General features: G+C 39.6%; 1 long non-coding RNA gene across 1 annotated transcript; it reads left to right on the plus strand.

Annotated features, from left to right (window-relative positions):
- The first annotated feature begins 3,467 nt into the window (after nt 1-3,467).
- Nucleotides 3,468-22,778, plus strand: LOC102495009 (uncharacterized). Its single transcript, XR_336833.1, has 3 exons — nt 3,468-3,537; nt 22,291-22,411; nt 22,674-22,778. It is a non-coding gene; the product is annotated as an uncharacterized LOC102495009 (long non-coding RNA).
- Nucleotides 22,779-24,393: the final 1,615 nt, after the last annotated feature.

Genomic DNA, 24,393 nt, shown 5'->3' on the forward strand with positions numbered 1-24,393 from the left:
AGTGATTTGGGGCAGTATTTTATTTATTATTTTTTTTGAGTTGTCCTCTCCTGTAGGATTTGCAGACAGTGATATGACACAAATAAGATGGAAGTGATGTCTAGAGGGCAAAACAGAAAATGAACCATGGCTACACAACTCCTGTCTCATAGAGGGGATTAGAGAGGACAGCCAGAAGAGAATTTGCCTGGGAGGAGCCTGCTGTGCTGATTCTGGGCTGGAGCAAAGGGGTTCTACACTCAAGTGCTCATTGCTTAGGGGGCCAATGATTCCAGCAAATCTTGAGACCTTATTTCCAATATTTCTGGGTAGAGACTTTTCCAAATCCATAAGTAATTATTTCTTACTCCAGAATTATCTTCAAGTCAGCTTCCTAAGGCACCACTAACCAGTATCTATAGTTGTGACCACAGATGTCAAGTCAATTTGGGCAAAGAACATTTGAATAATTCTCAGCAGTGATGAACCATTTTGAATATGCTTGATTTTTCTTAATATGGTTGTGATTGGTGACACTGAAAGCTTAAAAAAGCTAAGATGCTAATACTTATCAACAGATAATAATAGCCAATGAGGGGCCAGCAGGTGGCATGGAGTTTAAGGTGGCTGAATCTCATGTGGCTGGCTGCGAGGATCAAGTCCCAGACCTGGCTGCTTGGAAATCATGCTGGGAGTGTGTGTGCATATACCCAAATTTCCAAGAAGAGAATGGAGGAGAAGGGACTGTGGCATGGCCATCCTCCTGGGGGAGGGGTGATTTCTCACCTTCCCTGCCCCTGTCACATGTCCTATAGCAAAAACTAAAAAGCAAATGGGAGTCCTGGGAGCTCTGAATTATGGCTATGCTCTGGCTCATTGCTACCATGTGGCCATGACTTGAAGTCAGGCAGGCACACACCTACCTGGAATTTAAATCATCTTGGTAGCCACTTCTGGGATTCTTTAAGGTAGGAGGAAAAGGTGAAAAATCAAGTAAGGTCTAACTATCACTTCTATGGCCAGTCACAAGACCTAAGTTAAGCCCGGCTTTCTTCCATCTCCTCTCCTTTACCATCACCATCAGCTTAAGAGCCTTCCCTCAGGAGAGTGGCCCATGACCTTTGGATTGAAAGATCTGAGTCCTCAGTTGCTCAGCATTTACGAGTTGTTGTGTTTTCAAATTTATTATTGAACTTGAGAATATTAAGATAAAGCCCCGTGACCCCCTCTCCTCTAGACGTGGTCTTCCTTCCCCCATTATACAGTTGTGAAACTGTCGCTGGATGCCACTTATTGCCCTAATAAGCCTGGAAGGTACTGAAAGCAACCTTAAGAGATGCAGTCTGCAGACTTCAGCATCCTGGGACACAGAACAGAGCGTAGGAGGGAGGAGGAGAGAGAGTTTTCAGGATAGGTAACCTTAGTGCTGGGATCATGTTGGCCTGGGCCATGATTCTGCAAAGGAGCAGCCTGGGCTCAGGTTCAGTCTGAGAAGCCCAAGGTTCTGTCTGAAGCAGAATGAGGTGCCAATCTAGGCAAGGGCCCAAGGAAGGGTTCAGTGACTCTCGCTAGGCTATTTCCATGCTGCTGATCTCCACTGCTCAGGAAGCACTGTTATGCCATCATATTGTATTGTTGTCTTTCAGAATAACTTACAACTGTGGGGGCCAGTAGGTGGCGTGGTGGTTGAGGTGCTGGACTCCCAAATGATGAGTCATGGTTTGAGTCCTGGACCTGGTGGCTTGAAAATCATGCCTGGTACATATGTGTGCATGACCAAAATTCTGAGTGCAGAATGGAGAAAAGTTTTTAGTGTGGCCATCCCACTTTGGGGGTGATTTTTCACTTTCCCTCTCTCTGTCTCTCTGTGCCTCTCTCTAACTGGTCCATAATCCCTGTGGCAAAAACCATAAAAAAATTCCAAACTCATAATAGTAGCTTTATTTATCACACACTCACTATATGCTATATCCTTTAATAATTGGAATGCAGTTAGTGCAATGACTTGTGTCACTGAACTTACATGTAGTCGACCGTGGTTCAAGTCCTGGACCCGGTGGCTTAAACTCACGCCGGGCGCGTGTGTGTGCATGCCCAAGATCCCGAGAGGAGAATGGAGGAGGAGGGATTGTGGTGTGGCCATCTCTCTGGGGGGTGATTTCTCACTTTCTGTCTCTCTGTCTCTCTCTTTCTGGCGAGCGCATGCATCCTATAGCAAAAACCTCTCCAAGAAAAGAAAAATAATAATAATTGGAATGCATACATGAAGTGCTCATGCTTTGCCAAAGCCTTTTATATGCACCTTATAAATTAATGTTTCAAATAACATTTGCTATACTTGTTTTTATGGCCAGAGGGCATTTTTTTATTCACCAGAGAGAGAGAGAGAAAAGAGTGAGAGAGAAAACTCCACAATGGGGCATGATCATGCCCCAATCCCTTCTTTTCCATTTCTTCATCTGGTTGGGGTTGGGGGTATTTACACACATGTGCTGGACATGGTTTTTTTAAGCTGCCAGGACTGGAATTTTGAACTATGGTTGATAATGTGGGACCTGCCTCCCTTAACCTCTAGGCTATGGGGCTGATTCAAATTTATCTATAATTATTGGATAAGATTTTCAGATAAGAAATTGAGACTTGGAGACATTAGATAACTTGCCCTGAAAGAGAAAGCTTATAAAAGACAAGACTCAAGTCTAGATACTCTGATGTGAAAGTCTATGCTGTTAACCCTTACTGAATCGGCCTCCTTTAAGCCTCCCTGCAGCCCTATACGGATTGGTTGTTGGGCAAGAAAACAAAAGGAGAGAAGTCCAGTCATTTTCCTCTGTCGCAGAGCTAGCAAGAAGAGTCTGAGATGGAATGCAGATTCTTCTCCCCCAAGTCTCCTGTTCTTTCCATTCTACATTCTGTTAGTGTTTACACTGGGAAGCAGGGTCCGGGGGGTGGGAGGGGAGCAGAGAAGTGAGTGAAGAACTGCTCTGTGGGAGACAGGGGCAGGGCAAGCAAAGTGGTAACGGCTTCCTGGCAGGGATAGTCCACCCGGTAGGATAGGGCGCAGGTAGAGCCAAAGGTGAACCCAGAAGAGAGCAGATGAGCCGGGGATGGCAAACAGACATGGGAAAGCATGCGTATTTAGCTGCACATCACCTTCCCTTTGCCGTCAGCATAACCTTTCTAGAATTCAATATTCAGTGGCAGATTTTTTTTTAAAGAAAATGAAAAATGAGAAAAATAAAAAACCTACATCTCTTTTTAATCTATGCCTTTGCCCTGACTCCCTTCACACATTAAAAAAAAAAAAAAAGATACACATAGAAAATAAGAGAGAGAGAGTGAGAGAGCGAGCGAGAGAGAAGCAGAACAGTCCGGGTGGTGTTGGTGTGTTGCCATGGAGATGGCTTGCATGTGATCTCCAGTCATGACTCACCACTGCAGGAGTATCCAAACTTAATTATTTATTAATAGGTTTTTTTACCAGGGCAGTCTCCAGAGGTGTAACATCTTGTTTCCAAGACTGGGACAGCAGAGAGAAACAGGGGCAGGAAATACTGTGTAAGTACAGAGAATTAATTAGTACCTCTGTAAATGCGCTGATGAACATACCTCAGGATAAATTGTGGTGGGATTTGAGGGTACTCAGGTGTCTGAGGGGGAAAAAAACAAAATGAGCAACAGGGGTCCCATAATCCTTTTATCCTGTGACACCAAACAAGCCCCTTCTATCGTTGGCTTCTTCCGCGAAGTACATGCATTAAGATGGAGTCATAAGCTACAAATTCTAGAAAAGTGATGTCATTCACACACACCCACAGACTAGATATTTCCATGTATATATCAGCCTTTGTATATATGTCTAATCAGATTGACCCAGCTGAACTCATTAATGAATAGTGGGGTGCATAGGAATCATCCCAGTTATATTAGAGCGAGGGCTTGCTGGGAAGCAGGGATTTCTGGGATATCTAGTTACATGATTGCACACTAAGGATTTGTTTTCTTTATGTTTACACCTAGTGAATGGAAATGGCGTGGGAAAAGCAGGAAGATACTTGATTAGCTTGTTCCTTAACTTATTGGTTCATTCATTCAACTATAGACCTATTAATTCACTTCTCGCTACTTACCAGGAATCACATACTGGTCTGAATGTTACATAGTGATTGATACAAGGATGTCTCAGGGAAAGACATGACACATACAGAGGTCACTACATCCATAGTAAATGATCATTAAGGACCTTAAAAGATGCATAGGGTGAAAGGGTAGAGGAAAAGGCAGATAAATGATGTCATGAGTCTACCCCATGATCTGGTGATTACGGGGATTTTATGCTACTTGGCTGACCATATGGTTGAAGTTATGGACCTGGAAGCTTAAGAGGTGTGTTGGGGCCAGCAGATGGTATAAGGGTTACATTGCTAGGCCCCCACATAGTTGACCACAGTTCAAGTCCCAGACCTGGGACCTTGAGACATGCCAGGCACATGTGCATGTGTGTCCAAAATGCTGAGAGGAGAATGGAGGAGAAAGGATTGTATCATGGCCACCTCCCCAGGGGGTGATGTCTCGCTTTCTGTCTCTGTCTCTCTCTCCGGCAAGCACACGTGACCTATAGCAAAAATCTCTTTAAAATAATTTAAAAAAAACCCCACACACATACGTGTGTATGTATGCATCCCCAAAATCCTAAAAAGAGGGAAAATGGGTGATAAGGGATTGTGGCATGACCATGCATTGTGTGTGTGTGGGGGGTGCTTTCTTCTCTTCCTCTCTTGCTGACTTTCTGTCTCACTTTAGCAAGGGTACGATGCTTCTGGCCAAAAACAAAAAATGATGTCACAGTGAAGTCACAGAATGAATAATGATACTTTATGTATGTGATTAAATTAGTTGCCCACTGATGTTCCTTCCAACTCTAAGAGCTCTGAGTCTTTGTGGAGTAGTCAACCATTTTATATTGGGTTTTGTGAATACCACACAACAATGTACTTCAATTTTATTATTGAGTTTTCTTATACTTACTGCTGTTGGCATCGCTATATGCCTTAGGTTAACCATCAAGGATCTGACTAGAAGAATTCAGTCTGCCCTTTAACAATGTGAGGTTCAAATTTTTTACTCCCTTTAAGTCAGGCTATAATTATTTGGCAGTACAGTTCCTTTTTTTTTTCCTTTGGAGAGGTTTTTGCTATAGGGTGTGTGCGCTCGCCAGGCAGACAGAGAGAGACATAGAGACAGAAAGCGAGAAATCAACCTCCAGTGGAACTAGCCATGCTGCAGATCCTTCTCCTCCATTCTCTCAGGATTTGGGGCACACCACACATGCATCCAGCATGCGTTTTAAGCTCTTGGATCCAGTATTTGAAATGCGGTTGACTATGTGGGAGTCCAACAACATAACCATTATGCCATCTTCTGGTCCTTTTTTTTTGTTTTTTTGAGAGAGATTTTTGCTATAAGGTGCATGAGCTCAGCAGAGAGACAGAGAGACAAAAAATGAGAAATCACCTCCCAGGATGGATGGCTATGCTGCAATCCCTTCTCCTCCATTCTCTTCTTGAGACTTCGGGCACACACACATACAGGTACCTGGCATGAGTTCAAACTGCCAGGTCCAGGACTTAAACTCCAATCAGCCATGTGGGAGTCCACTGATGTAACCATTATGCAATCTGCTGGTCATGGTGGTCTAGTTTCTGGATTTGAGTTGCATCTGGGTTGTAGACAGATACATGCTGGACACTCTGTAGTACGTCAGAACTAGAATGGCCTTCAAGATCATCAAACAAAAGCTAGTGTCTTTTGTTTGTTCACTGTATGTCAAGTACCTTGTACATATTTGCTTTAATCCTTAAAACACATAAGTATAATTACGCAGAGAGTTTTTTAATGGATGAAGAATTAAGACTTGGTAATATTAACAGGGGCGAAATCCTAGAGCTAGTTAGGAAAGCTAGGAGAAAAAAAAAAATCCAGTGTGCCTAACCTCAGAGCTAGCATTCGTTCAGCTGGGCACTGATATAATCCATAGATAAGGAAATTAAGACGGAAATTAGTTTAAAAAAAAACATATTAAATTCTGATCCAAAGGTCTTAATGAATTAGGATCAAGGACCTTATCTAAAATTAATAGTCAGTAGTATAATTAAGTTAGCCTTTAAAATAATTCTCATTGAAGTTAGGAATGCCATAAAGATTCATGCATCATGACTCTTACTTAACATTCATGTGTGCTTTTAGTGATGGAAATGAAAAAGAGGAAAATTAGATAGAATTATAACAAAACAATTGAGAGGGAGAAAAGTTCATAAATGATTTCTTGATAAAAACCGAAACAACTAAAATTCCTAATAAAGCCAATATTAAAATTTGAACATTCAGGGGGACCAGCAGTTGTTGTAATAGCTATGTTGCCGAACTCCCATGTAGTCGACCACCGTTGCAGTCCCGGACCCGGTGGCCTAAATTTACACTGGGCATGTGTGCATGAGTGCCCAAGCGTGCCCAAGATCCTGAGAGAAGGATGGAGGTGAAGGGATTGTGGCATGGCCATCCCTCCTAGGGGGTGATTTCTGGCTTTTTGTCTCTCCGCCTCTCTTTGTCTTTCTGGCAAGAGCATATGCCCTACAGCAAAACAAAACAAAACAAAACAAAAAAGCTCTCCAAAAAAAATAAAAGAACACTTATTGGTTTCAAATTGCACATTTGAAAGCAACGGTTGTAGAGATACAAGGGACCCAGAATAGCCAAAACCTTTTTGACCAAGAACAAAAGTAGAGGACTCAAACTTTCTGAATTCAAAACTTTTTCAATAGCTTTTGTAAATGTGTATTGGCATAAGTATGGACACAGATCAAAAAACTAGAACTAAGAGTTCAAAAATAGTCTCATATTTACAGTTAAGTGAGTTTTGACAAGGATCCTAGGATAATTTACTGGGGAGAAAAGTAATCTTTCCAACTGGAGATGCTGGGACAATTGACTACTGAATACAAGCTAATGAAGTTGGACCTCTTCCTTAAAATATAGGCAAAAGTTCATTGAAAAGAAACTTGGAAAATTTTCTAACAGAAAAACCTATTTATCATTAAAAAACATTAAGAAAAATGTGCAAAAACTCTGAGGACAATTATAAAACACTCCTGAAGGACACAGTTCAACAGAGAGACATACCATGTTCTTGGAAGGAATATCCAGCATCATTATATATATTATCCATAGTTATTACATAAATATAACAGGAAATTAAAAAGAAACACTTGGTATTTTTTTTAAAAAAATTGTGGAGTTAGACAAGTTAATTATAAGGCACAATTATAAGAATAAAAAGCAAAAATAACTAAAGCTTTTCCAGTTAAAACATTGTGAACAGAAACAGAAATAGATTCACTTGCATTTGAAAATGTAATGTACAATACTAAGGCATTTTGAACTAGTGGAGAAAAGATAAACTTCTTAATAAAAGAATATATGAAAAACTAAATGAAAAACAGAAACTGGTCTACTCTCTACATCTTTTACCATAATAAACTTAAAATAAATCAGAGTTTAAATGTGAAAAATAAAACCTTTACTAGAAGAAAATATTAATTATTTTATAAGCTGTAATTAGGAATGATGTACTTACTAGTGACTGAAATGTCCAGATTCAATAGGGGAAAGCTTTCATATGCCCATATACATGTGTGTATACATATATGCACATACATATGTACTATAAATGATGCAATATATAATATGGTATTAGATATATAATATAGTATAAGTATATATTTATGCATGCGCACGCACACACACACACACACACACTTACAAGTACCAAAACAATAGAACTTACTTTTTTTTTTTTTTTTTGGAGAGGTTTTCACTATAGGGCGCGTGCGCTCGCCAGACAGACAGAGAGAGACATAGAGACAGAAAGCGAGAAATCACCCCCCAGGGGGGATGGTCACGCTTCAATCCCTTCTCCTCCATTCTCCTCTCGGGATCTTGGGCACGCACGCACACGCGCCCGGTGTGAGTTTTAAGCCACCTGGTACAGGACGCGAACCGCGGTCGACTACATGGGTGTCCAGCGACGTAGCCATTACGCTAGTTGCTGGTTCCCAGAACTTACTTTTAAATCATACCAAGAGTCAGAAATCTTTATATAAAAGAACTAGGAACCAGCAGATGGCATAATAGTTACATTTCTGTCCTCCTACATAGTCAACCTTGGTTCAACATCCGGATCCAGTGGCTTAAAACTCACACCAGGTATGTGTGCATGCATATCCAAGATCCTGAGAGAAGAACGGAGGAGAAGGGATTGGGGTGTGGCCATCCCCCCCGGGGGGGGGGGTGATTGCTCTCTTCCTGTCTCTCGGGTAAGCACATGCACCCTATAGCAAAAATCTCTCAAAAAAGAAAAAAAATAACTTCTAAAGAAAAAAAAAAAACCCTATAGACAAATGAGCAAGATACATAAAGATAACAATTTAGAGAAACTAAAAATGGAAATAGTTCTAAGAGTATGAAAAGATATTTAATCTCATAGTAAAAAATGAAAAATAAAAACTATGTTGAAATACTATTACTGTCCTTTCAGATGGCATATATCCAAAGGGTTGACAAAATGCACTACTGGAAAGACTTCAAAGATATATACCGTCCTGTAGATTAACAATAGAAATATAAAGTTATACAACCAATTTACTAATATCCAGCAACATTATATATGCATATACCCTATGACCCTGCAAGTTCCCTTCTAGTAATTTATGATGATACACTCCAAAAATACAGAGAGACATATTCACAAGGTATTCATTACAGCACTGATTGTCGTAGCAAAAAACTGACTCCAATGTCTGTCAATAGGGGACTAAAAAAACTAAATATACAATGAAGTACAACGGTACTGTACTGTGTAATTTAAAATATATTTATATGCTGTCATTACACAGTCTTTGGAATGTATTATTAAGTAAGAAAAACAAGATGGATAGATTTTTGTGAAGTATGCCACCATTTAACCAGCATAGAGGAGAAATGTATACATGTGTGTGTGTATATATATGTATATTTGTATGTGTGTGTATGTGTGTGTGTATATATATGTATATGTGTGTGTGTGTGTATGTGTGTGTGTGTATGTGTGTGTGTGTATATATATATATAAAATCCTGTAATCTAGGTTATAGCATTTCAAATGTGTGTGTATGTGTGTGTATAATTTGAAAACTAATAAATGTGCAAGAAAACATGTTTATATGGCAGAAAACAGAATCATTAGTAGTCAAGATTTTTAAAATGTCATAGTATTTGTACCTTCAGATAATAAAATACCATAGAATTGGGGGCCAGCAGGTGGTAGTTAAGGTATATGGTATTTAAGGCCCTGGATTCCACATGGCCGACCAGTGTTTGAGTCCCGGCTGTGGTGGCTTGAAATACCATGTTGGGTACGTGCGTTAGTGCACAAAACCCTGGGAGGAAAACAAAGGAGAAGGAATTACAACATGGCCATCTCTCGGGGGTGATTTCTCACTTTTCCTTTCTCTATATAGATTACAGAATGAAAACACTAACATCGTGTAGTATTGGCACAGTAATAATCTAAAAGTGAAATAACAAACACCCTCAAGTGCATGTATTTTCTTCCAGATGATAAAGATGGTATTTCAAATCATGTGCAAAATGCCAGATCGTCCAATAAGTATCTCCGGTATAATTGTTTGACGATTTGAAGAACTAACTTGCATGTTCAACTTGAACCATAACTGCAATATTAAGGTCGGCCAGGATTCTCGAGGCAAAAATAAACAAGTAGGCTCTGACATTAGACTGTGATTTTAGAGACCAGCGATGCTACTTACGAGTTGGTGTGTGACCTTAGGTAAGACAGCCTCTCTGTGGCTGGGTGTCCTCATCTGAAAGTAATGACTGTGTATACCCAGCTGCAGTGGGGCAGGTGGTGGGCTGCCCCTGTGTGATACTGCAGCTCCTTGGGAGACCCAGTTTGGATCACAGATGGATCTGAACACACCACATGTGTCCGCATGCGTGGGATCCTGCCTGCTGGGAGGCTGGGAGAGGGCCATGGCATGGCAATACCCTGTCAGGAATCTCCTCCTTTCTCAGGAAATAAATAAACCTAAAGAACAAGAGTAATCATTGTATGCATTTTAGAGCGGGTTTAAAGACTAAAGAAAATAGCATGTGTTAATAATTTAGTACAATCGAGAATGTATAGTGAAACTAAATAAATGTGACATATTACCACATATAACTTAACATTCTGCATATAATAGGAATTTCATAAACACAAGTAAAATATAAATGACAAACAGAAAATATTTGCACTATATAAATGTGCATAATAAATAACTGCCAACAGAATTAAAACTACCAGGGCCAGCAGGCGGCATGGTGGTAAAGGTGTTAGGGTCCCGCATTGATGACCTCAGTTCTAGTCCCGGACCTGGAGGGTTGCCTTCTTACATTGATGAAATTATGCCCAAATTGCTGATCTCCTATAATCCTGGGGCAAATATTTAGTTAAGACTTCTGTCATAAATAATGTTTCACTCATACCTTGTACTAACTGACCAACTTATCCTGCACTTTCAACCTGCATTATTTCCCAGGGAAAATTTTCCTGACACTACCATTTACAGTAACTACCGTCTGTACCTTGCCTGTTATTTTTTTCTGGTAGTATTCTTTTATACTATGTCTTTCTATTTAATTTAATTTAATTTCTTTCTTTCTTTATTTTTTGCTGTAGGTTGTGTATGCTCAACAGAGAGAGACAGTGAGAAATCACCTCCTGATGGGGCGGATGGCCACAATGCAATCTGGACTCCCATGTGGCCAACCACAGTTTGAGTCCCAGACCTGGTGGCTTGAAAAATCTCACCTCTATGCTCAAAATCCATAGAGAAGCAGGAAATGGGATTGCAATGGGGCCATCCCTCCAAACAGTGGTTTGTAATTTTTCTTCTCTCTCATACAGTTCATGTACTCTACGGCAAAATCCTTAAAAAAAAAAAATTACAGTGAATACAACATGTTTGAGGCTACCTATGGTTCAGCATGGCAATTACTATTTTAGAGTAAACTTTCTAAGTAGAAGTAGTAGGCATTGAAAGATAAAATTATAGTATAGTAAATACTTAAGCCAGCTAAGAGTCCTGTATTATCAGCTGTTAGGTACTGCACACGGTTGTGTATGTAATAATGTCATACAGCTAAGCACAGCAGATTCCGCCTCATCAGAAACAGGTGGATAACACACAGCTATAATGTTAGGAGGACAACACCATTACTAGACAGCAGGGAGTTTTACTTCTGTTATCATTTGATAGGCCCATGGTCAGACAAATAGACATTTTTTCTAAGCTCACAGAACATTTACAGAGAGTAGTTTGACTACAGAGAAAATCTGATAGGCCACATGTTCTAATTACAATCCGTAAAAGTATATTTTAAAAAGATGGCTTGCTGGGGCCAGCAGGTGGCATGGTGGTTAAGACAATGGTCTCCCTCATAGCTGATGGTGGCTCAAGTTCGGGACCCGGTGGCTTGAAAAATCACACTGTGTCTGTGTGTGTGTGTGTGTGTGTCTGTGTCTCTGTGTGTGCATGCCTAAGATCCCATGAGGAGAATGGAGGAGAAGGGATTGCAGCATGGCCATTCCTCCCGTGGGGTGGTTTCTCACTTTCTCTCTCACTGTCTCTGTCTCTCTCTGGCAAGCCCATGCACCCTATGGAAAAAAACGAAAAGAAATTGCTAGAATAATCTCATCCACTTAGAAATTTATAAACAAAATAATAGATGTTCCTTGAACCAAGAGTAAATCAAACTTGACGATGTATACTACCTAGAAAGCAATGAAAATAGTATTTAACAAAAACCATAAAACTTGGCATAATGCATAATTGATGTGTCAATGAATTTTTAATCGGAGAGAATGAACACTAAAATAGAGGATATTACTCACCTCTTGGGTTTTGGAAAAGAACATATGTAAAACAATAATAACCAAAACAAAAGACTAGGGAGAAATACATTAAAAAAAGGAAAATAAATACTAAAATTGTTAAAAAAAAAAAAAAAGATTGCACAAACTTTACAAGTTGTATTTTGAAAAGGTATAAAATACCACCAGAGCCTATTGAAATATCTAACAGAAGCAACAGGAGGAATCTGAAGAGAGGGGGACGAGGAGAAATTAAATACAAGATTAATGGTTAGGACAGCCAGTGGCATGGTGGTTGGGATGGCGAGATCCCACGTGTCCAACTGCACAGTTGGGAGTCCCAGACAAGGAGATTTCAGAAACATACAGGGTAAGTGTACCCACATTTCTAAAAGGAGGGAGAAGTAGAAGAGATGACATTGCAGCATGACTATCTACCACGGGGTTGCTTTCTGGTTTTCTGTTTTTCTGGTGAGCATGTATACCCTCTGACAATTATTCTTTTAAGTTTGCTCTAGGTTGTGTGACTCTGAAAAAAAAATTTTAAATGAAAACAAAAGTATTATTAATACACAGTAAAAAAAAAAGAATAAGAAAATACATGCCAAACATTGGTGATCCTAGAAAATGTGGATGATTTCCTTGCAAGATAAATATATATTTTTGACACTTAAAAAGGCACCAAGGGATGCATAGTTTACTCTTATCTCATCTTTAAAGAAAAAGTAATTTACACATGATAAAGCTATGAGGACCAGCAGATGGCATAATGGTTAAGTCGCTGGACTCTCTCAGGTAGTCAACAATGGTTTGAATCCTGAAACTGGAGGCTTAAAACTCACCCTGGGTGCATGTGTGTACGTGCTTAAAATCCCAAGAGGATAATCCCAAGAAGGGATTGTAGGGTGGCCACCCCCTGGGGGGGCGATTTCTTGATTTCTGTTTCTCTCTGTTTAGGTGCTCGCACGTGACCTATGGCAAAAATCTCTTCGTAAAACAAAAAAAAACAAACAAAAAAAAAAACAGAAAAAACTATTATATGCCACCAAAAAACACTAGGAAAAAAAGTTACAAATCATTTTAATAATTACTCCAACTCCAAAATTTAAATAGATAAATCTTGAAATGAGTTCATCAATAAAAAAAAAACATGAAAGTGATACATGATACAAAACAGATAACCTCAAGATTATTAAACATTATGTCCACTGACAGAAGTAAAGATACCCCAAGTCTCATCTAGTTGTGATGATATGTATGAGGATATCTTTAACTGGACTAATATGTAGCCTTTTCATGCTGGGAAAATTCATCTTGCATGCTGTAATGATATACAGTGATTGGATGTATAAAAAGTAAAAAAAAAAAAAAAAACTTTTTTAAAAAGAATTTTAAAATAATCATTTTTTTTAATCATTTTTAAAAAAAATTTGTGATGCAGCACATGTGCTTACCAGAGAGACACACACATACACAGAGACAGAGAAAGTGAGAAAGCGAACTGCCAGGTCCAGAACTCAAACCTTGGTTGGCCACATGGGAGTCCAGTGCCATAACCACCACGCCACCTGCTGGTCCCTTAAAAAGTAACAAACAGAATACTAGTTGCTTGGGATTGAAGGTGGGAGCAGAATGGACTACAGATGGGCAAAAAGGGACTTCTGAAAGTGATGATAATGGCTCAAAACTGGATTGTGATGATGGTAGTACTGACTAAAAAAAATCATTGGATTGTATGGCTAAATGGTTGAATATTATGGGATATATGTTGGATCTCCATAACATTCTTGTTTTTTTTTTTTTCTTTTTTAGAATTATTTATTTCACTTTATCCATTTATTTATTTATTTTTATTTTACCAGAAACGGGGGGGAGGGGAGAGAGAGAAAGAGAGAGAGAGCGAGTGAGCGAGCAAGCTGCCAGGTCTGGGACTCGAATTGCAGCTGGCCATGTGTGAGTTCAGTACCTTCAACCAGCAATCCATCTGCCAGCCCTAAAATTCTTGTTTTATTTATTTATTTATTTTTAATTTGCAAAAGGACATGATAGTGGGAAAATGAGAAGGCATCTCGGAATCTCTCCCCACTATGGGACGTGGGCACACTGCAATCCGTTCTCCTCTATTTCTCCTCCTTCTCATGATTTCAGGCAGGCAGGTACACGTGCCGTGTGTTTCTCAAGCCAGTAGCTTCAGGATTAGAACTACAAAGTTGGTTCTGTGGGATCCAGCTGCCTTAAAAACCATGCCCCAAATAAAATTCTTTTTAAAGTAAATGAATACCAGATGAGGCAAATGAAAACTAGTATTTATGAGTAGTAATACAAAAACCCCAAATCAGATATTAACTACAGAGTTTATCAATGTATTCCATGAAGACGTGGCATTTCTTCTAGGAAAGGATATGATGCCTTGAAAATCATGCCAGATGTGTGTGGGCATGCGCAAAATCCCAGGAGGAGAATGGAGGAGAAGAAATTGCAGTATGGCCATCCCTTCAGTGGCGTGATTTCTCACTTTACCTCTTAGTGTCTCCCTGGTGAGTACAGGTACCCTATGGCAAAAACCCTTAAATAATAATAATCATCATCATCCTAGATAAGAAGGCTCATTGTTAGTTAATATTTTCTTTGAATGTCTAGGAATATAGTCCAAGAAAAAAAAATTAAAAACAGTATAAATATAAGAAAAAAGTAAGATTTTATATAAAATATAAAAGAAAGCCCAGTAACCTGTAGCTAAAACAAAACTAAGTTCTTCAATCGATAAGAGAATTTGGAAAAGTTGTTTGCTATATGATAACATTACAAAAACAAAAGGTTTTCCTGAGATACCAATAAGCAGCTTGAACTAGAAGTAGAATCAAAATTATATTCACAATGCCAAGAAAAAGAATAATCAAATCTTAGGGATAAACATAACATGAAAATAATGAAAAGCCTTATAAATAAAACTTGCAAAAATTGTATTAAAGAATGTAAATCAAGACCTAAACAAACAGAAAGACATGCAGTGGTCGATAAATTTCATGAAAATGCCAGCTCTTCTGAAATCAATGTACTGATATATAGTTTAATACAATGCCAATTATAGTCCCAATATATCTTTTCTTTTGAAACTAGATAATTCCAAGAGTTCATATGAATTTTAAAAATGTCGAAGAATTGCCTAAGAAAGCATGCAAAAGAATAGAGAGAATCTGATTTACATGAAAGACCATTCGAAATCTGCTTGAATCAGTTCAACACTGTGGTAAGTCGCTATGATGGAGAAGTCCCCACCAGTGAGCATAGAAAGATTGCCCTTCTCAAACCTGTTGCTACTGACTTTTGCCTGCTAGGAGTACTTGGAGGTTTCACAGTAGGCTGAACCTTGCGGCTTGCTATTCAGCATCCTCCTTTAATTGAATTGCTCCTCCCCAAGTGCATGTGGCTTTGAGAGATTGAGAAAGAAACCACCACGTAAAGGTGACTACATACACACTTTTCTGACTGGAAGATGAGGCCCTCTATCAAGAACACTCCTGAGAAGGAGAGTGCTTCTTCTCCCTGACACTATAGAACCAGTTCCTCCCCAAATTAAGAAGTGTATGATCTATCAGATGACTAAAAAAACAGAGCATAGGCACAAGAAACATGAGAAAATAAGGATATATCTCTCCTCCAAGCAAACAGAACAACTCCCCATTACCCAGACAGCACAATAGAGCTCATGGAAATGTCAGAAAAAGAATTCAGAATATTCATTAGTGACCAAGCAAAATGAGATGCAAGAGAAAACAGACAACCAACTCCAGGAGATGTAGTCCCTCCATGACTTGAAGGAGGAGATACACCCCATAAACAAGGATGAAACAGAACTTCCAGAAAGACTGTAATACAGGAAATCAAAACAATGAAAAAAATATGAGGACAACATATGGGAAAAACGGGATACCATTAAATGCCTAAATATCTGAGTAACTGGTATTCCAGGAGGTAAAGAATCTAATAAAGGCATAGAAAATCTATTCCATGAAATAGTTAAAGAAAACCTTCCAAACCTAAAGAAACATTCAGACATTGAGACCCAAGAAATACAAAGGACCCTAAATAGAATCAACCTAAGACGATCCTCCCCATGGAACATCATAGCCGTATTGATCAAAATCAAAGACAAAAGACAAGATCCTAAAAATGACAAGAGAGAAACATCAAGTTACTTATGAAGTTTATCCCATTATGCTAGCATCAGGTCTCTCAAGTGAAACAAGGAAAGCAAGCAAAGAATGGGAAGATATATTGAAAACACTAAAAGGAAAAACAACCTCAACCAAAAATACGAGTCCTGGCAAGATTCTCCTTCATATGGGAAGAACAAATGGAATCATTCTTAGATAAACAAAAGCTGAAAGAATTTCACCAACTGAAAGAACTCATCAGCTCTTCAAGAAGTACTGAAGGGACTACTGTATCAAGAAAACTAAAGAAAGACAGAAAAAAGAGAACAAAAAACAACCAAGAAAATGACTAACAATGGCAGAGTTAAGTCCAAAAACATCTGTAATAATGTTGAATGTTAATGGATTAAACTCTCCAATTAAAAGACATGAACTGACTGAATGGATAAAAAAAATACAGGATCCCTCTACATGGTGCCTCCAAGAAACACACATCATAGATAATCATAGATTGAAAGTGAAGGATTGGGACCAGTAGATGGCAGAATGGTTATGTTGCTGAACTCCCACATGGCCAACCATGGTTCGAGTCCCAGACCCAGTGGCTTGAGACACACAGGGTGTGTGTGCATAAGTGCCCAAAATCATAAGAGGAGAGTGGAGGAGAAAGGATTGTGGCATGGCCATCTCTGCTGGGATGTGATTTCTCACTTTCTGTCTCTGTCTCTCTGGGGAATGCATGTACCCTATAGCAAAAATATCTCTAAAAAAAGAAAAAGAAAGTGAAGGGCTAGAAAAAGATACTCCAAGCAAATGAAAATCAAGAAAAGGTTGAAGTCATGATATGGATAATCAGACAACATAGACTTTAAGACAAAAACTCTAAGAAGAGACAGAAAAGTAATTCAGCCAGTAAGACACAACGCTTAGAAATACTTTGGGGGATGCGCAGTTAGCGTAACAGTTATGTCGCTGGACTCCCATGTAGTCGACCACAGTTCACGTCCCGGGCCTGGTGGCTTAAAACTCACGCTGGGCACGTGTGCGTGCATGCCCAAGATCCCAAGAGGAGAACGAAGGAGAAGGGATTGCGGCGTGGCCATCCCCCCTGGGGGGTGATTTCTTGCTTTCTGTCTCTCTGTCTCTCTCTGTCTGGTGAGCATACGCTGGTGCCCTATAGCAAAAAACTCTCCAAAAAAAAAAGAAAGAAAAAGAAAAAGAAATACCTACATATCCAACGTTAGAGCACCCAAATATGTCACATCAGTTCAACATTGTATTGGCATGTAAACATTGTAAATATATAGATTAGTGAAAGTAATTAGAAAAATCCAGAACCATATCAGAGGATAAATGAGGATTTATTATATAATGACAGTAATATTTGAACAGTAGGAAAATATGAATAATTGATAAATGGCATTGGCTATCTGGCTATATCTTCCGAAGAAAATATAGTTAATACCGATTTTATCCAACACAAACACACACACACACTCACACACACACAAAAGAATTGCTTATTTAATTTTTTTTTACCCACTTCTACATGTTTTCTTCTCTCTGTAAAGCCAAGTTGACATTGCCGTCTAATGTAATAAACTTGTGTATTTCAAAAGCCACGAACTGCTTTGAGAATAGAAATCTTGACAACCATTTTTAAGGAATGAAAATGTATATTGGAATGAGACATGATATTTCTAAAACCAAAATATAGCACATATGGTTTTCTTCTAAAATTAAAGACATAGTCCCTAGATATTAATCCTAAGGACTAAAGAATTAAAAATACAGTATTTGTAGAGAAGATCAATAGAGTAAGGAACTAAATCAAATGTAATATGAAATATTTATTAACGACATAGATTAATAATGATGTTTTATATGTATGTTCTTTAATGTCCATAACCATCATCTTATTTATCACAATGACTCAGTCAGATTTAAGTTACCCATTATTCCAATTTTAGAGGAAAAACGTAAAAAACCCACTTGCGGGCCAGCATGTGGCATGGTGGATAAGGTTCAGGATTCCACATAGCTAACTCTGTGGTTCTAGTCCTGGACCTGGTGGCTTGAAAGACATGCTGAGTTCATGCCCAAAAACATCTCAAGAGGAGAATGGAGGAGAAGGGATTGTGGTGTGGCCATCTCCCCTGGGGGTGTGTGTGGGGGGTGATTTCTGACTTTCCCTCTCTTCATCTCACTTTGTCTCTCTCCAGTGAGCACATGTGCCGTATGACAAAAATGTAAAACAAACAAACAATAACAAAAAACCAAACACATGAATTATATGCCCAAGGTCACATTTTTATTAAGTGAAAGAATTGACATGGCAAATAGGTCTGATGTTTGGTAAATCCATAAGGAGGATGTTTTTCATTTGAAGTTATAGTCTCGTATCTAACCACTCATTAATTCTCTCTTCAGCTGTATCAAGTCTACAGTTTGAATTTATCACAGAGGGTATTTTTTAAATTTTTTTTTTTAAAAAGTCTATATATTTAGAAATTCTACTTGGCTCATTAAATGATCTGCCTCTAGCCCAGCCTCTCAGTAGTAGCACAAGCAGGGAGGGTACTACTATGGGATACTGAAGCCAAGGCAGGGTGGGGAGATGGGGTTTACAACTCAGATTAGTCTGAACAAGTCAAATGGGGGTGAATCCATGATCCCGGCTTCCTGAAAAGTTGGGGAGAGATCATCATAGGTAAGTCAGGGGCCCTTGTCTCAGGCTTCACTTCTCAATTAAAAAAAAACCACAAAAACGTCTAAATATCTCGTTTTTGCATTCTATTTTCATCTCCCTTTCTCCCACATGACAAAATCAATCGAGTGTTGGAATTCAGTCTGTTTAAAAGCTTCCTCTTCCCCCTTCGTTTTGAAGTGCACATTTGCCTCTTCGTTTCTTGCTGACTCTTCCTCAGCAATTGCTTCACTCGTAAGCTATAGGGCTATGAAATGGTTTAGTGTAAACTCAGGTTTAGTTTTGCTTGTTTTCTGGGGTAGTCTCACATGACTTGGATGGAGGGTTATGGGAGCATATTGATTCCCAAGTCCTAAGCTCATTTTTATGTTATCCGTTCAGTGTTTCTATAACCGCCTGACATAATTTTCCATTCACCGTATCTTTTGCAGATAATTCTCTTTATAAACCTAGTTACTGTAAAATGTCTTCTCATCCTTGAAATGCCCTGTGACACTCTGGATTCAGTGGCACTAAATGACAATCCAACCACACCTTTAAGAAATAAAGGAAAACCCTGATTCATCCATGGAGGCCTGCTGCCTTTAGCTGCCTCTTGTCCATCAGAACTTGACCAAGCCAGAGGGATATATGAAGGGTTCAAAATTACACTATCAACAGAAAGCAGAGGGCCAGCAGATGGTGTAGCCGTCATTTCACTGGATTTCCACGTGACTGAGTGTCGTGCTAGTTCTGGACCCACTGTCTTGAAACTCATGCCAGACACGTGTGCATGGATGCCCAAAATCCTGAGAGGAGAATGGAGGAGAAGGGATTGTGAGTAGCCATCCCTTGTAGGGGGGTGGTTTCTTGCCTTTTCTCTCACTGTTTCTATTGCTTTCTCCCTGGTGAGTGCATGTGCCCTAAAGCAAAAAACCTCCAAGAAAGCAGAAGGCAGATTAAAAAAAGCAAGCATTATTATTTTTTTTTTTCAGTCACAAATATAAAGAGACAATGCAACATGCACAAAGATTTCTGCAACCCATCCTGGGTCACCAGAAGGTGCAGAGAACTTTCCATACCTTTCCAACTTCCTTAAAGGGGACCTTATGATTTTGGGACCCGCAGTTGCCGTACTGACTATGTCGCTGGACTCCCATATACTCAACTGCAGTTCGAGTCCCGAACCTGGTGGCTTAAACTCATGCCAGGCGCGTGTGCATGCATGCCCAAGATCCCAAGAGGAGAACAGAGGAGAGGGGATAGTGGCATGGCCATCCCCCCTGGGGGGTGATTTCTCACTGTCTCTCTGTCTCTGTGTTTCTGGCGTGTGCACGCGACCTATAGCAAAAACCTCTCCAAAAAAAGAGGGGGGGGGACCTTATGATTTTAATCATATACACAAACATCTATGAAATGAAGCTTCTTAGTATTATGTGTCACTTCCCACAACCCAGTTTTCAGAATCTGAAGGAGGTATTTTAAAAAACCAATCATGGTGGCCAGCAGGTGGCATGGTGGTTAAAGCATTAGATGCCACATGACCAACTGCAGTTTGAGGAGAGTGAAGGAGAGGGGATTATAGCGTGGCCATCACCCCTGAGGGATGATTTCTCACTTTCTGTTTCTTTCTCTGTCCCTGGTGTGCACACATGCCCTATACCAAAAATGTCTCTAAAAAAATTGAATGTGACAAAATAATGGGATATAGGAATAAGGTTTCCCCAAATATTTGTCTTTCTCCACCTCAGTTTTCTCTTCTGTGATATGATTCTATTGCCTAGCCAAAGCTAGAATACTTACAAAGAAAAAAAAAATCAATAAATAATGCTTTAGATTGGGACCAGCAGATGGCATGATGGTTACTTTGCTAGATTGCCACATAGTCAACTGTGGTTCGAGTCCTGGACCTGGCAACTTAAAACTCACACAGGCCATGTGTGCATGCATACCCAATATCCCAATCAGAAAATGGAGGAGAAGGAACTGCAGCATGGCCATATCCCCCTGGGGAGTGATTTCTCGCTGTCTTTCTGTCTCTCCAGTGAGCACATGTGCCCTATAGTAAAAATCTCTCTACAGAAAAAAGAAAAAAAGAATGCTTTAGATATGTGAGCTATGTTTTTTTTTTAATTAAACTTTCTAGCAAATGAGTAACATACACTGGAATAGTTAGCTTTTTATATATTTCTGTTGTCATTTGCTTCCATTTTTCATTTAGCCAACATGGTTTGCTGACAACTCTGTCCTAGGCACTGAGTTATATCCTAGACATCAATAATGAATAAGACCTGGTCACTGTTCTCAAGCACACAATAAAACAAAGACAAATGGTAAAAGAAAGAAATAAAACTATAATACAGTGCTATATTTCCACAGTAGAGTTATACACAGTGTTTTAAAAGCACAGGAAAGAGAATGAGTTATTTGGACTTAACTTATGCTTGCATGTAACACTAGCGATTGTATCATTGAGCCTCCCACCCTTTACAAGGCACCATGTGTGCACATCACTGACACACATGATTTAATTGAGTCCTCACATGAGTACTATGTGGCTCTTTTCATTATTAGTAGTAGCACATGAATACATTGATAGCACGGGGGTAGATAAGTTGTCTGAAGATAAGTTGCAGAAATGAAGTGAGAACTCAAGGCTGTCTGACCCAAGAGCCCCATGAATTACTATTTTCACAACTCCGAGGCACCATGCTTAAGCTGGGCTTTAACCAGATTTGAGATTCGAAATGACGTGATCACTTCCGTGTGCCTGAGAGCTTTAGAAATTACCTGAGTCTCTGCGATTCCTGTTGCTGTGGCTGCTGTTCCTCTCACCCTGGTCTAAATCACAGCCCTAGTTTGGAAGTTTTTATCTCCTGAGGCTGTGGCAGAAATTGCTAATCAATCATGGCACTAGTTTCCAGTGAGTAGAATGAATCCCAGTGCTCTTCCACCTGGTCCTCGGGTAGGCATGATTAATCGATCATCTTTCCACTAGAATGCAGTTGCCATCTCTGTTCTAAAAGGTAAAGAGCCCTGTTAACTACAACTTTAAGAGGAGCTACAATATTAAAGGAAAATAGCTAGATGACGATTTAGAATACAGTAGGTGCTGGTCAGTTTAGCAGATTCTTGATAAATACATGTTGAATGTCTATTATGGAGAGGAGGGGCCAGCAGGTGGCATAGTGGTTAAGGTGCTGGACCTCCACATGGCCGACAGTGGTTTGAGTCCTAGATTGAAACTCACACCAGGGGTGTGTGTGTGTGTGCGCCCAAGATCCCAAGAGGAGAATGGAGGAGAAGGGATTGTGACATGGACATCCTCCTGGGGGGGGATGTCTCTCTCCTCTCTGTCTCTCTAGCAAGTGCATGTACCCTATAGCAAAAAATTCTCAGAAAAGAAAAATATCTTTACTTTCCTTCATTTTCCTCTTTATTATTTAAACTCTTGAGTTTCTGTTGCTCTACAAGGCGGCTTTTCCAACTTCTGTTTTCAGAGTATGAAGTCTTCAACATGAGTCGCTCTGGGATGAACAAGGGAAGAGACTCTGAATGAGTGGTCGCGGAGGCTCCAAGGTGCCTGCTTCAGAACAGTGCCTGATGACTGATGGGCTGAAGGTAATGATGTTGGCCCGCTGGAGGGCTTTCACTAGGCCCACGATCTGTCACCCCCTTGACACCTGCCTTCCCCCCGGAAGATGACAGATGATACCTTGAGCCGTGGTGGTAATGTAAACCTCGGTGTATTCCAAGAATCCCACATCTACTGTTCTTATGACAACCGCCTCTTTTATATACAATTTATTTGTCTCTGGAAAGCTCTGTCCAGACATAGCCTTAGCTTCCGTGGATATTCCTTATCTTTAATGTACTCTTCCAGGCTTGAGAAATTACATGCACGATAGGAAAGAAGGTCTTCTTGTGGGTCTGAGGATCTGTTCTGAACTGGAACTATGGTCTACAACCCTTTGCATGTACCGGGACACAGGACCTCACCCATGCTGCGCTTCAGCCTGGGTGAGTCTATCTCCTCCTTCCACTGTTGGAAAATGACAGTTTTGTATATTTCCCCAACACACATTAAATGGGTTGTATTCCACCAATATAAAAAAAATAGGGCCAGCAGGTGGCATGGTGGTTGACATACTAGACTCCCACATGGCCGACCGTGGTTTGGGTCCTGGATCTGGCAGCTTGAGCTTTCTGTCTCTTGCTCTCACAAGCACATGTGAACCATCACAAATTTAAAATAATACATCAATTGTTTAGAGAGATTTTTGGTATAAAGTACATACACTGACCAGAGAGAGAGAGACAAAGAGGGAGAGACAGGAAGTGAGAAATCAGTCCCCAGAGAAGAAGGCAATGCTGCAGTCCTTTATCTTCCATTCCCCTCTCAGGACTTTGGGTGGGCCTGCCCACATATGCACCTGACTTGAGTTTTAAGCTGTCAGGACTGGGACTTGAACTCTGGGTCAACTATGTGCAAGTCCAGCAATGTAACCATTGTGCCATCTGCTGGTCCCAAGAAAGAAATAAATATATAATTTTTATATGTATGTATATACATTATTATATATATATAATATATATTATATATTATACAATAACATATATATTATATATCATATATTATATTATATATTATATATTATATATTATATATTATATAATATATATACACACATGTATAAAAATATATTCCATTTCTAATTATATACAGTAGCATCCTCCCTAGTTCCCCATGCTCACTGTCTCCCCTTCCTGGATGCTTATTTCCTTTTCCTTCATAACACTTATTAATGTTTGACTTGGGGCATATTTCTCTGGGTCTTCTGTATGTTATTGCACTTCGTGCCTCAGAATGTAATAGAACAGCAACTTTGTTCTTTCTGCTACAGTAACTTTGAACATTGTACTGTCTTGAAAAATAGTTGTTAAAGTTTTAATAAATGACTGATGGGAAAGAAAGTCTTGAAGACAGAAAGCTCTGTAGTGTCTAGTAAGACAAATCCTGACTCTCGAGTTAGAGTTTGCTGATTTGGGTCCTTGTTTTTGATTTACCAGGGGTGTGTGTGTGTATGAAAGAGAGAGAGAGAGAGAGAGAGAGAGAGAGAGATAGACAGACTTGGTCTTTCTGATGCTATCAGTTATTTTCTATCTTTCAGCTATTAGGAATAATAATACATCTGTTTACACAGACTCTATCAATGTTTCGTTGGATAATTATGAGTTTGTCTACTCCAGTGGTCAGAAAGTTGATTAATGGAATCACGGAACATTAGAGCCAGAAGAAACCCTAAAGATCATCCAGTCTAAATGATGAATTCTAGAACATGAGGGTATTAAAACTCAGAAAGGGGAAATGTTCTGTTCAAGGTCATTTGGGCAAACCTAGGCCAGATACTTTTTCCAAGCTAGCGATATAACTAAAGATAAGGGAAGTTCAAAATTAGTTTGATTAAGAAGAAGGGTTTTGATGGGGCCAGCAGGTGGCATAGTGGCTAAGGCACTGGACTCCCACATGGCCAACTCTATGTATGTTTTGAGTCCTGGACCTGGCAGCTAGAAAATCATGCCAGGCACATGTGCTTACATGC

Source organism: Tupaia chinensis, unplaced genomic scaffold, assembly GCF_000334495.1.
Source record: "Tupaia chinensis unplaced genomic scaffold, TupChi_1.0 Scaffold143616_1, whole genome shotgun sequence".
NCBI lineage: Eukaryota > Metazoa > Chordata > Mammalia > Scandentia > Tupaiidae > Tupaia > Tupaia belangeri.